The 14,122-nt window shown below is 36.8% G+C and overlaps 1 long non-coding RNA gene across 1 annotated transcript; it reads left to right on the top strand.

The window, feature by feature from the left end:
* Positions 1 to 547: 547 nt before the first annotated feature.
* LOC309649493 lies at positions 548 to 13,895 on the top strand. The gene is made up of 2 exons (XR_014257150.1): positions 548 to 4,306; positions 4,854 to 13,895. It is a non-coding gene; the product is annotated as an uncharacterized lncRNA (long non-coding RNA).
* The last annotated feature ends 227 nt before the right edge of the window (positions 13,896 to 14,122 follow it).

The raw sequence follows: 14,122 nt of genomic DNA, 5'->3' as shown, positions 1-14,122 counted from the left end.
GTCCCAGAGGTCTCTGAGACTGTCCTGAATTCTTTTTTTTTATTCTGCTCTGCAGTAGTTATTTCCACTATTTTATCTTCCAGGTCACTTATCCGTTCTTCTACCTCAGTTATTCTGCTATTGATTCCTTCTAGAGAATTTTTAATTTCATTTATTGTGTTGTTCATCATTGTTTGTTTGCTCTTTAGTTCTTCTAGGTCTTGTTAAACATTTCTTGTATTTTCTCCATTCTATTTCCAAGATTTTGGATCATATTTACTCTCATTTTTCTGAAATCTTTTTCAGGTAGACTGCCTATTTCCTCTTCATTTGTTAGGTCTGGTGGGTTTTTACCTTGCTCCTTCATCTATGTGTTTGTCTGTCTTCTCATTTTGCTTAACTTACTGTGTTTGGGGTCTCCTTTTCGCAGGCTGCAGGTTCGTAGTTCCCGTTGTTTTTGGTGTCTGTCTCCAGTGGCTGAGGTTGGTTCAGTGGGTTGTGTAGGCTTCCTGGTGGAGGGGACTAGTGCCTGTGTTCTGCTGGATGAGGCTGGTCTTGTTTTTATGATGGGCAGGTCCACGTCTGGTGTTGTGTTTTGGGGTGTCTGTGACCGTATTATGATTTTAGGCAGCCTCTGTGCTAATGGGTGGGGTTGTGTTCCTGTTTTGCTAGTTGTTTGGCATAGGGTGTCCAGCACTGTAGCTTAATGGTCGGTGAGTGGAGCTGGGTCTTGGCGTTGAGATGGAGATCTCTGGGAGATTTTCGCCGTTTGATATTACATGGAGCTGGGAGGTCTCTGGTGGACCAATGTCCTGAACTTGGCTCTCCCACCTCAGAGGCACAGCCCTGACGCCCTGCCAGAGCACCAAGAGCCTGTCATCCTCACGGCTCAAAATAAAAGGGAGAAAAAAAGAAAGAAAGAGAGAGAGAGGGAGGGAGGGAGGGAAGAAGGAAGGGAAGAAAAAGAAAATAAAATGTTGTTAAAATAAAAAATAATTATTAAAAATAAAAATTTTTTTAAGTAATTAAAAAAAAGAGAAAGAAAGAAAGAAGAGAGCAAGGAAACCAAAAAACAAATCCACCAATGATAACAAGTGCTAAAAAGTATACTAAAAAAAAAAAAAAAAAAAGAAAAAACAGACAGAACCCTAGGACAAATGGTAAAAGCAAAGCTATACAGACAAAATCACACACAGAAGCATACACATACGCACTCACAAAAAGAGAAAAAGGGAAAAATATATACATTTCGTTGCTCCCAAAGTCCACCACCTCCATTTGGGATGATTTATTGTCTATTCTGGTATTCCAGAGATGCAGGGTACATCAAGTTGATTGTGGAGATTTCATCAATCTGCTGCTTCTGAGGCTGCTAAGAGAGATTTCCCTTTCTCTTCTTTGTTCACACAGCTCCTGGGGTTCAGCTTTGGATTTGGCCCCGTCTCTGTGTGTAGGTCACCTGACAGCGTCTGTTCCTTTTGGGAGGTCTGAGGTCTTCTGCCAGCGTTCAGTAGGTGTTCTGTAGGGGTTGTTCCACGTGTAGATGTATTTCTGATGTATTTGTGGAGAGGAAGGTTATCTCCACGTCTTACTCTTCCGCCATCCTGAAGCTCCTCCCCTGTTTGTTTTATTGAAGGAATACATCATAGTTTATTTAACTAGTCACATATTGAAACTTTTTTATTTGAAAGCTCATATTTCTTTAAAGACGCCTTCCTAGCTAGACAGTCACATTTGAGCAATGAATGTGCTGCTTACTACCATTTCAGTTATTAGAAATGTCATCTTGATAAATGCTTAAATGATTTTATTAATTATCAGTATGTTTTCTTAAACTTATAATGCTCTGTGATTTAGCTCCTTGAAAGGATACCGCCCATCTTTTCCTACTTCTTTCAGATCTTTATTGTTTTTCATTATTAGTTCCCTTCAATGCACAAATAATCTCATTGGGTTTGAGGAGGTGTGGTGGACATACCATCATCTTCCTTTTTCCTTTCTCTTCGTGTCATTCCAGTCACATTGGCCCTATCACACCCACAGGGTCATTTACTTTATCATTTTCCTCCTTCCTTACAGGCTGTCATGGACACCTGGTTTATTCAGTATCACTTTCTTCCTAAAATAGCGGGCACTGCTTAGCTATATAATTTTAATTCTGTCTAGTGTGTTGGGATCAAGACTACTGATCAGTACCCACCATTAATATGATTGATTTCCTATGAATTAACTTTATATAATTTTTCTTTGTTAAAACATTAAACTGTATTTGAGCACAAAGCAAATTCATCCTATTATTGTATAAGAGAGCTTGGACATTATTTGCTAAGTTCAGTTGCCTAATAAAATATTATCATCTGGAATTCCCAGACATTTCCAAAAATATTATTTTTAAAAGCTCCTTGATCTTTGCTAGATTTAACCTTTGATTATTATTTATGAGACTTATCTTTCTACTGCTGCTTTTTCTTCTCTGTTATTTGTTCTTTTCATAAGAGTATTTAAAAAGAAGTTATAAGTTGTTTGGTTTGTTTTAAATGATGCAATAAAAATTACACCTTCTCAGAGCAAAAACTGTAACAGGAGCAGTAGAGAGAGAGACAGAGACAGAGAAATGGAGAGAAAAGAGACCCGCTGACAAATTTCAGAAGAAAAGGGGGGGTATTCAGTTATTTCAAAAGTCCTTCTTAAATCACCTGTTTGATAAGGGTAGGGTAAAGGGATACCAAAAAATGTTTCTATTCATTTTCATACATGATTATACACTTATGTCCAAATCATATCCAAAGTCCATTTTCTTTTATTTGAAATTACATTTTAGAAGCATGTTGTATATTAAGCAAATACTATGAATTAAAAAAGACACACGTTTGCTCTGAAAAAGAAAAATAGCATTCAATTCCAACATTAGCTTCTCCTTAGGACACTGAGGTACAATTGGAATAAAGGAATTTGTTTAAAACCCAACAACTGAACAAATAGAGTACCTCTTTGCCATTGATAAAGGGCTCATATTGTTTTCTTTTAGCTGTGTTTGTTTTTGAACTGCATGAGGTCTGAATAGACCCAGTCTTCAAATCCAATACACATATTTCTATAAACATTGCTTCAAGTTGATCATATTTTGTTACCAGCTGGAAAAAAGCTTCCATTTCTGTGTGCAATAAAATTGTACCACAGGGGATGGCAGAATACATTTAAGGAAGCTAGTGTCAGTTAAAACCAAAAGCTGTGATGTCTGCATCACCAGATAGCTGGATGGGGATTTATATAATACCCAGGAAAATGCAGGATCTATGCTTAGATGATATCCCTATTCATAATTCTCTGTCCATGTCACCTTTCACCTGCATAAACGCACCACAACGTTGAAATAATCAGCCCAGCTTGCAAATATTTTTGGAGTCTGGTTCAACTAAGTATGAAACAGCCCAAATTAAGGCGATGGACTGTGGGTTGTGTGCATTTGCTTCCTTCAGCATTTGAAAGCCGTTTTCTGCTAAAATCTGACTACTCAGAATTCAAGCCCTATGCAACTAAGAAACTCCAAAAGAGGTAATGAACCACAAATTATTGGCGTTAGATATTTAATACTCAATCAGTATGTGCTCTCTCAAGCATATCCCACCGGCATTGCATTCATTCTGATAGTGTGGTACTGGTTCAATTACTTTGCTCATTTACAATAAAAGATTAATGAAAAGAGGTATATTTTAGTTCACAGAGATTAACTGCATCCCTTACTTTCCCTACACTAGAAATATTCAACCCATAATACTGATGGCTTTTGCATCAACAAGTACATGGAAAATTAATAGACTTTCTTAGGCTGGGAATCTCAGAGGGTATTCTGATAGAAATATCCAGGGAAAACAAGATTGAAAATTGGCTTTGGGCTGGAAATGAATTAATTTATCTGCTTCTTTAAATTTACTCATATGACATTTTGAATTAGCCAGTATAAAAATGTGTGTACTGTAAGTATTTTATATCTGCCCATTTTCTGTCAAGTATTTGCGAAGCCAGTTCCCCTTTGGGATCTAATTCTACCAAATAGAGCCAGGTATGTCTATGCTTGGTAGATGTTCCAACATTTGGAGAGATGTTGACTGTTAACATTTCACAGTTTGTTTTTTTCTTCTTCAGAGAAAATAGATGCCAAGTGTACTAGTACATTTATTTTGAGTCCTTTTTTAAAAAACAAAACAAAACAAAACAAAGTTATTTACCGCTGGGAAATCTAGGTTTAAAATTTCAAAGTGACTTCCTGGTAAATAATTTTTAAGTTTCCACAAACTTTGTGAGTGTGATACTATATTTTCCAGTGGTGGGACTTCCCTGGCGGTCCAGTGGTTAAGACTCTGCTTCCAATGCAGGAGGACAGTCGGGGAACTAAGATCCCGTATGACCCACGGCGTGGCCAAAAAAAAAAAATTTACAGTGGCCTAAAACCTGCGTCCCGATCTGACCCTTGCCCCACTTTCTCAGACACCCCAACTTCTCCTCAGGATGGGGGTGGACATCCTTCAGCAAAGCTCATCTTCCCATGGATCTCCACGTGGCTGAATCCTCAGAGGGGCCTCCCCGGTCACCAGGACTCATCCCCCAGAGTAGCTTTACCCATCACACGGTGTATTTTCTTCATCCCTTTGTGTCCCCACCTCCGTTGGATGACGGCGCCTGTGAGGCCCTCGCCTCTCCTGCCTGTGTCCTTAAGACTCAGCCCCTAAACTGTTTCCCTGAACCAAAGACTTCAGCACTCGGTTTTTATTCTGCTCATAGAATGATCCTTCGTGTCGTTTGCTGTTCTTTTTTATTTCTATTGATAAAAGAAGTATGTGCACATTATAAAAATTCGTGAGGCCAGAGGTGAGAAATATAACAAACAAACATCTGTATGTGATGTATAGCTGCAGAAAAAAAAATTGTCGAGCCATATCTATTTTATACTATACTGATTGTTTTCAGACCTTGTTTTACATAATCCTTACACCAATTTATTTATATTATTGACTCCATTTCTCAGGAAGAATCTGAGGCTAAAAGAGGTAAAGTGACTTGTCTATAGTCACACAATTAGCAAATAGCTAAACCTGGAATCAGGCCATTGTCTTTCTGTCTCCAAAGCTCATTATATGTTATACCAAACCAGTTTAAAAATAAGGAAACCTCTGTAGCCAGGAGTCAACTTTTCCCTAAGCCTGTTTTTGTTTGTCTGTCCAGTGGTGACCATAACATTTACCTGACACAAAGTGTTTTGATGATGGGATACGATAACCAATACGAATGAAAACTAGGAGGGCAGAACTACTCTGTGCAGATGGAAATAAAATATGGATGGATTGGGATTTAACTGTGCAAACCTGATCCTTCAATTCTGGTGAAATTAGTCCCCTTGGCATTGCCAGATGGAATGTGTCTGATATGCTTTACCCAGTCTGAATAGACAATTTAAGGGCTCCTCTCTTCTCCTTTGCAGTATGGTTTATTAATCCTTTTCTCAATCAGAACTATTCAGGAAACTTTCAGTTGCAGAAATACCTGGTCTGTGTCTTTTGCAGATTGTTATCCTGTTGTTAGGAGAAAGGTGTGGTCCTTTCTGTATCCGCTTAAGTTGCTTAAGAGAGAGGAGTCAGCCAAATTTCTGTTCCCATGTCTCATATACTTTCTAAGAGCCCTATTCCCAAGCTTAGTGATGTCAGTCCCTGAAAACTGTAAGCTGTTTAGTAGACATTCCAATTTTTCAGTGGTTTCTAAGGAAGAAACCAGCTGATCAGAGACAGATCCACTACTTCTGAAAATATATATCCACCATAAATATCAAAGATAAGCAAGGCTGAATCAACTTAGAACAGAATCCAACCTCTTTGTCATAAAGGAAATACTGCTTTTGTAGCACCAATCAACCCATTTTTGTGATTTATTTCACTAAATTTATTGTATTTCTTGGCAGCAGTTATACTGTGTCAGAAAAGAACAGAGCTTATCATTGTATTTTGATGAAGTAGCATATTTTGTAGCAATTTGAAACTGGATTTATTTTTCGATTTCCTACTGAGCTCATTGGGAAAGATACATTTCATTTTAAGAAGGAAGTCTAAGTAAAATACCTAGGAATAAACCTACCTAAGGAGACAAAATACCTGTATGCAGAAAACTATAAGACACTGATGAAAGAAATTAAAGATGATACAAACAGGTGGAGAGATATATCATGTTCTTGGATTGGAAGAATCAACATGTAAAAATGACTATACTACCCAAAGCAATCTACAGATTCCATGCAATCCCTATCAGACTACCAATGGCATTTTTCACAGAACTAGAACAAAAATTTCACAATTTGTATGGAAACACAAAAGACCCCGAATAGCCAAAGCAATCTTGAGAAACAAAAACGGAGCTGGAGGAATCAGGCTCACTGACTTCAAACTATATTACAAAGCTACAGTAATCAAGACAGTATGGTACTGGCACAAAAACAGAAATATAGATCAATGGAACAGGATAGAAAGCCCAGAGATAAACCCACACACATATGGTCGCCTTATCTTTGATAAAGGAGGCAAGAATATACAATGGAGAAAAGACAGCCTCTTCAATAAGTGGTGCTGGGAAAACTGGACAGCTACACGTAAAAGAATGAAATTAGAACACTCCCTAACACCATACACAAAAATAAACTCAAAATGGATTAAAGACCTAAGTGTAAGGCCAGAAACTATCAAACTCTTAGAGGAAAGCATAGGCAGAACACTCTATGACATAAAGTGCAGCAAGATTCTTTTTGACCCATCTGCTAGAGAAATGGAAATAAAAACAAAAATAAACGAATGGGACCTAATGAAACTTAAAAGCTTTTGCACAGCAAAGGAAACCATAAACAGGACGAAAAGACAACCCTCAGAATGGGAGAAAATATTTGCCAAAAAAGCAACTAACAAAGGATCAATCTCCAAAATATGCAAGCAGCTCATGCAGTTCAATATCAAAAAAACAAACAACCCAATCCAAAAGTAGGCAGAAGACCTAAGCAGACATATCTCCAAAGAAGATATACAGATTGTCAGCAAACACATGAAAGGATGCTCAACATCGCTAATAATTAGAGAAATGCAAATCAAAACTGCAGTGAGGTATCGCCTCACACCAGTCAGAATGGCCATCATCAAAAAATCTACAAACAGTGAATGCTCTAGAGGGTGTGGAGAAAAGGGAACCTCTTGCACTTTTGGTGAGAATGTAAATTGATACAGCCACTATGGAGAACAGTATGGATGTCCCTTAAAAAACTAAAAACAGAACTACCATATGACCCAGCAATCTCACTACTGGACATATACCCAGAGAAAACCATAATTCAAAAAGACACATGCACCCCAATGTTCATTGCAGCACTATTTACAATAGCCAAGTCATGGAAGCAACCTAAATGCCCATTGACAGACGAATTGATAAAGAAGATGTGGCACAGATATACAATGGAACATTACTCAGCCATAAAAGGAAATGAAATTGAGTTATTTGTAGTGAGGTGGATGGATCTAGAGTCTGTATTACAGAGTGAGGTAAGTCAGAAAGAGAAAAATACTGTATGCTAACACATATATATGGAATCTAAAAAAAAAAAAGTTCTGAAGAACCTAGGAGCAGGACAGGAATAAAGATGCAGACGTAGAGAATGGATTTGAGGACACGGAGAGTGGGAAGGGTAAGCTGGGACAAAGTGAAAGAGTAGCACTGACATATATACACTACCAAATGTAAAATAAATAGCTAGTGGGAAGCAGCCGCATAGCACAGGGAGATGAGCTCCATGTTTTGTGACCACCTAGAGGGGTGGGATAAGGAGGGTGGGAGGGAGATGAAAGGGAGGGGATATGGGGATATATGTATATGTATAGCTGATTCACTTTGTTATACAGCAGAAACTAACACAATATTGTAAAGCAATTATACCCCAATAAAGATGTTTAAAAAATAATAAAATCTAAAAAAAGAAGGCAGTCTAGAAGCAGTGACCACAGAACAGGTGTTTTTTTTTTTTTTTTTTCACACTTATGGGAGTTTTAGATGAGAAAGAACTGGTTGCTTCCCAATGATTTTGTTGCTTGCTTTACAAATGATGATTATACTTCTATTCCACATAGAAGCCACTGCTGTTTGAAATTCCTTGCATGTTTTGCACCTGTGCAAATAATTTATCTTAATACAGACCTTGTCTTGTAGAAGTTTCTGTTTAACAGCTATTAGGTATAATAACCCACCTGTGTAATCTGGGCAAGTCTTTTAATCTTCTTAGGTCTTAATTTCTTTAGTTATGATATAATACACTTTGGCCAGAGCGTGAGCCAATGAACACTATACATCTATTAAGATGTAGTCCCAAGGGCCTGGACCTTAACACTTAATAAAATACAGACTGTGCCTTCAATAAGCTCACCACGTAGTGGGAAACAGAGGCAAGCAAAGAAGCAGACACAAGAGAGAGGTATCAGTACCACACCAGAGAGATGCATGGAGTCCTATCAGAACAGGAAGGACATGGCCAACATTGGGGGTATGACAGGAGTGAAAAGTCAGGAAATATGTCACAAAAAGGGAGTAATTGACCTATGTTTTTAAGAATGAGTAGTAGTTTGTGGGCAGATATAAGGAGATGGATAGTCTAGAAAAGGAAAGAAACAACAACTGTAAAGAAATTAGTTATCTTTTAAAAAATTGTAGAGGGCAGCACAATGCTATTAAGGAGTAGCATAGTGGCAGGAGGCTGTGTAGGAGAAGTTAGAGATTCCAGCACCGCCCAAATCCTGTGCTGCCCCGTAAGCCTACTGGGACTCCTGAACTTTACTGCAAAAGTAACAGGAAAACACTGAGGAATATTAAGCAGCATTAGATAATATCACAGTTAGTCCAAACATGTTAATTCTAGGGAGTTTTATGATCTCATGTTTATAAACTACTGAATAAAAGTGAAAGACAATTAAAAGCAGGAGGAAAGTATGGTAAACACCCTTCGTATTTAGGGTTGTACTCCGACTGTCTCAAATTTCACTTTTATGTGTGGTGACCATAAACCTTTTGAAATCTTCATGCTGTATCTTTATAGGTTTGACTTGTAACAAGTGTCTTAGTTGATGCTTGATGAAAACATTATAAATTATGTATATTTGGTCTGAAATCTTCTAAATCCTTGTGATACAGTCCACAAAGGATTATTTATTTATGTAATTTTTGTCTCCCCATTAAAATCACTAGAGACTAAATTTGGCTTAAGATAAGTGAACTAAAATTTGCCGGGTCATTTCATATCTCCAAACCCTTGGGCTCGTTTTTTGTTTTCTTTTTACCTTCCGAGGTACATGACTTAACCTTCTCCATTCTCAAAAAGGTACTTGGCTTCAGGATCTGATTGGCTCCTTGTCCAGCAGAGAGCTGAATGGTTTTCTAGTTACAGTAAGAATATCTCAGGGTATATGTATTATCTTAGGGCCACGAATTTACTGTGCTAATCATTCTTTTGGAATTTCAGCCCACTTTTTAAAAACGTTTTATTTCATATTGGATTATAGTTGATTTTCAATGTTGTGTTAGTTTCACGTATACAGCTAAGTGATTTAGTTATATATATACATCTATTCTTTTTTGGATTCTTTTCCCATATAGGTTATTACAGAGTATTGAGTATAGTTCCCTGTGCTATACAGTAAGTCCTTGTTGATTATCTGTTTTATATATGGTAGTGTATATATGTTAATCCCAACCTCCTAATTTATGCCCCCCATTTTTCCCCTTTGGTAACCATAAGTTTGTTTTCTAAGTCTGTGAGTTTGTTTCTGTTTTGTAAATAAGTTCATTTGTATTATTTTTTTAGATTCCACGTTTAAGTGATATCATACGGTATTTGTCTTTCTCTGTCTGACTTACTTCACTTAGTATGTTAATCTCTATATCCATCCATGTTGCTTCAAATGGTATTATTTTGTTCTTTTTTATGGCTGAGTATTCTATTGTATATATGTACCACATCTTCTTTACCCATTCCTCTGTCGATAGACATTTAGGTTGCTTCCATGTCTTGACTATTGTAAATAGTGCTGCAGTGAACATTGGGGTGCATGTATCTTTTTGAAGTATGGTTTTCTCCAGATATATGCCCACTTTTGAATCCTCAAAATCTTCCCATTCTGATATTCAACATGTCTTTCCTCTTAATGAACATCCTTGCCTTATCTCTCTGATTCTCAGGAGCCTTGCTGTTGTTTTTATTTACCTAATCTGGTACTTAGTGGGTACTAATAAATACACACACCTACACATGGTAGACATTGCCTTATTTTCCCTTTAATTTCCAAGAGGAGTTTAAAATGAGATTTTCCTCTCCAGCCTTCATTTGGGGCACTCGTTACAATTTACACAGTTACTTTCAGTTAAAAGGAAATGCAATCCCCTTTGCTTGTTGGAAATACATTGGGCAAATTGATTTTTAAATATATACAATTTCTGTGGTAAACTAAATGGAGAACCAGAGGACATTGACTATTAAGTACTGACATCAAAAAATGCCAGTTTTCTTAGGGGAAAGTTGTAAGATCATGGAAAGAGAGATCAATCAATTGGGAGATCAATCAATTGGGAGATCAATCCTAATTCTTTCGTTTCTAATGATTCTGTGACCTTGGGAAATTAAAATAATCTTCCAACACAAGTATCATTATTTTGTAGACAAGTAAATGAAGATTTTGAGAGAATATTTTGAAAAGGTTGAAATAATTTACAAAGCACCTAGTACCAAGTGCATGACACATGTTAGAGGCTTGATAATTGGAAGTTGTTATCATTCGTTATGTCTTCACTCATCAGTACTGATAGACATTCTTACCTCTATAAAAAGAACAAGGATATTTTTACCTGATCACACCCTGAAATTGAAAAAATCAGGTAGAAAATTGAGGATTAGAATCAGAGAAATACTCTTTAAAATGTTTAATGGTTCTCTGGTTCATAAAAGGAAAAGAATAGTTCATATAGACTTCAATTTGCAAAGCTCTTTTTTTAAACTCTCTGGAATCTTGCTATAAATAAGGGGGGAAAAAGAAAACTCAAAAGTTTGATGACTTGAAAAGATTGCCCACCCCAGTGTTGCTCCCATGACAAGTTTAAATACCCTACTCGGTGCTCCTTAAGCTCAGCTCTGACATTTGTCTTTTAATACTCCTCTGGTCGTTCATATGTAATGTAACAGTGAATCCAAGTCTGAGTTATGGTTAATAACAATATTTTAATGTCACCCAGCATTTTAGTATGCCATAGTCTCTAGAAGAAATGAACCTTCATTATAATATAAATGTCTTTTATATATAGCCTCAACCAGATTCTTGACTACTATTTCAATACACTTATTTCAAGCATAATCAAATTCTGAGAAAAATGGTTGGTGTAGTGAGCAATGGCTGAATTATCCATCCTGTTGAATTTTCATTCATTGTCCTAAGTAAACCTGAAATTGACAGTATGATTAGAATGCAAAGTCAACCACTGAAATGAACATGTATAATTTGGAATTAGTTCTATCACAGTATGTCCCTAAGAACATTGGACAAAGCAGTTACCAAAGGATTTTACTTTTAGAAGCTTAAGAGTGTTCAGAGAACTGTTGTCTGCAGTTAATACGTGTTTCCATGTTAGGACATTGATCTGGTTAGTCATTTTTATTGTATAAGAAAATCAGTAAATATTTTTAAATAAATATAATTTTGTGATTAGTATCAGTAAGGCAGTAATTTTTTTGTGCTTAATTCTACACAGTACTCTTGCACATACATATACCATTATAGAAATCCACAGGGTGTACTAAGGAAACATACTGATCTCCATTTTACAGATAAGGAAACAGGTACAGAGTAGTAATAACTTATCTAACTTCTGAAAAGGGATTGTTCAACTGAGTGAAGCATGTCCCCACAGGTGGGCAAATACTGGCATTCTTATAGGAAGCACTTGGACCAAAAGACTCTGATGTAACTGAGACACTCTTTGACTTAGAGTTATCACTATAAATAAATAAAGCCAACCTTTCATTGAGTTAATGACCATAATTTCAGTGGCATAGTGCTCCATCTCCAGAAAATTAAAGTCAGGGTGATGAAAGTGAAGTGGTACTATTCCTGGGGGCAGAGGAAGGTATATAATAGCAAATTGTTTCTACAAGAGCAACTAGAATAATATGGATTGGAAAACATAATGTGACCTGTTACCCACCATTAAAGTTCCACATTATCGGGACTGCTCTGGTGGTGCAGTGGTTAAGAATCCACCTGCCAATGCAGGGGACACGGGTTTGATCCCTGGTCCGGGAAGATCCCACATGCTGCGGAGCAACTTAGCCCATGCTCCACAACTACTGAGCCTGTGCTCTAGAGCCCGCGAGCCACAACTACTGAGCCCATGTGCTGCAACTACTGAAGCCCGCTCACCTAGAGCCCATGCTCCACAACAAGAGAAGCTACCACAACCAGAAGCCCGGACACAGCAATGAAGAGTAGTCCCCGCTCCCCAAAACTAGAGAAAGTGTGTGCGCAGCAACAAAGACCCAACACAGCCAAAAATAAATAAATTAAATAAATAAATTTATTTTTTTTAAAAATTCCACATTATTAATGTAGGCTGGCATTGCATCTGACAAAAGAGGAGATATATTCATATTTAGTGTGTTCATCTTAACTCTTTGTAAGCCTCTGGCCTTTAGCAATATAATTACGGGTCAATCAGTGTCTTGGTATTAGAAAGTTAGGTTAAATGATTCAGTTCGGGTCAGTGAGAATCAGAGCTTTGTTACTTTCCATGCTGGTAGAGAAGGACAAAAAGACAAAGCTACTTTATATATTGCAAGGTTATGAAAGGAAGGAGAGAGTGTGTGGTGCGATCAGAAGATTGAATCAAATGACTGAAAATGTTTTCTCCTGGGACACAAGAAATAAGAGATTTTAACAGGCTGTATGTTTTCACGGTCTTTACCTTTCATTTATTTTAGAACAGTAAAGAAATTTTTTTAAAACTTTATGAAAATGTCTGAAACTACAGAAAATTATAACGAGGAAAAGCGAAATCCCCTCTAACTATTATAATGCATTGCCCCTCTGGCTGTCTCTAGGTGGGAAGGTGAAGAGCATTGATCTTGGAGTCAGGATGCCTAGTTAGAGTGGAAGCTCAGTCTCTTGCAAACTTATTAACCTTCGGTAACTTTACCAAACCCCACTGTATCAGAATTGTCTTATCTGTAAACTGGGGTAATAATAGTACCTACCTTATAGGACTGTTATGAAGGCTGAGTAAGTGAATATTTGAGAGTACACTGAATAGTCCCAATCACATTCTAAGAGCAAGAAAAATGTTAGATATAATCACAATGATAACAAGTAATAGTAAATATGGTAGATTACAGTATTGTTGCCAACAATTCTAACTATTCACTCCTGATTTCTGTAAGAGCATTATTCATCCTCTCTCATTACAATGCTCCTCAGTATCTCCTATGAAAGGACAATGCTGCCCCACCCATCTAAACTCGTTTTGGCCAATGAAATGTGAGCAGGCATGACAGACACTATATTTGAACAGGACCTTAAAATCCATTGTGTGTTCATTCAGTGCTTTTGTTCTTTTCCCTCTGCTGTAATAACAGCAGGTCTAAAACAGGGACAGCTTCTTTGGCCCATGTCCATTTCAGACAAAAAAAAAAAAAATATATATATATATATATATATATATATCTCAGAATGAAATAAATAGTTCTTGTTTTAAGTCACTAAGATGTTTTAAGACCTCCACTACTCCAGCAAAGTTGACTAATACAATAACGAAACAGATGAATATATGAATGAATGAATGAATGAATAAATTAATTAATTAATTAATTTTTAAAAACTCTATTAGCATTTAGGTTATTTTAAAAACATAACCCTTGATTATTTAGATATTCAATCTCTGTAATAATCTTAGATTACACACACATATATAGTTTTATAATTTGCTTTTTTTCCCACTTCGCTTATGAATGTACTTTCCCCATAGCATTAAATAGCCTTTGCAAATATTAGAGCTTATAGGTAAATTGAAATAGCCACTAGAAGCCTATAAGTGG

This window comes from Balaenoptera physalus (genome assembly GCF_965194825.1).
Source record: "Balaenoptera physalus genome assembly, chromosome: 19".
Lineage (NCBI taxonomy): Eukaryota > Metazoa > Chordata > Mammalia > Artiodactyla > Balaenopteridae > Balaenoptera > Balaenoptera physalus.
Note: the sequence above shows the minus strand (reverse complement) of the source record. Positions and strands in the feature narration are given on the sequence as shown.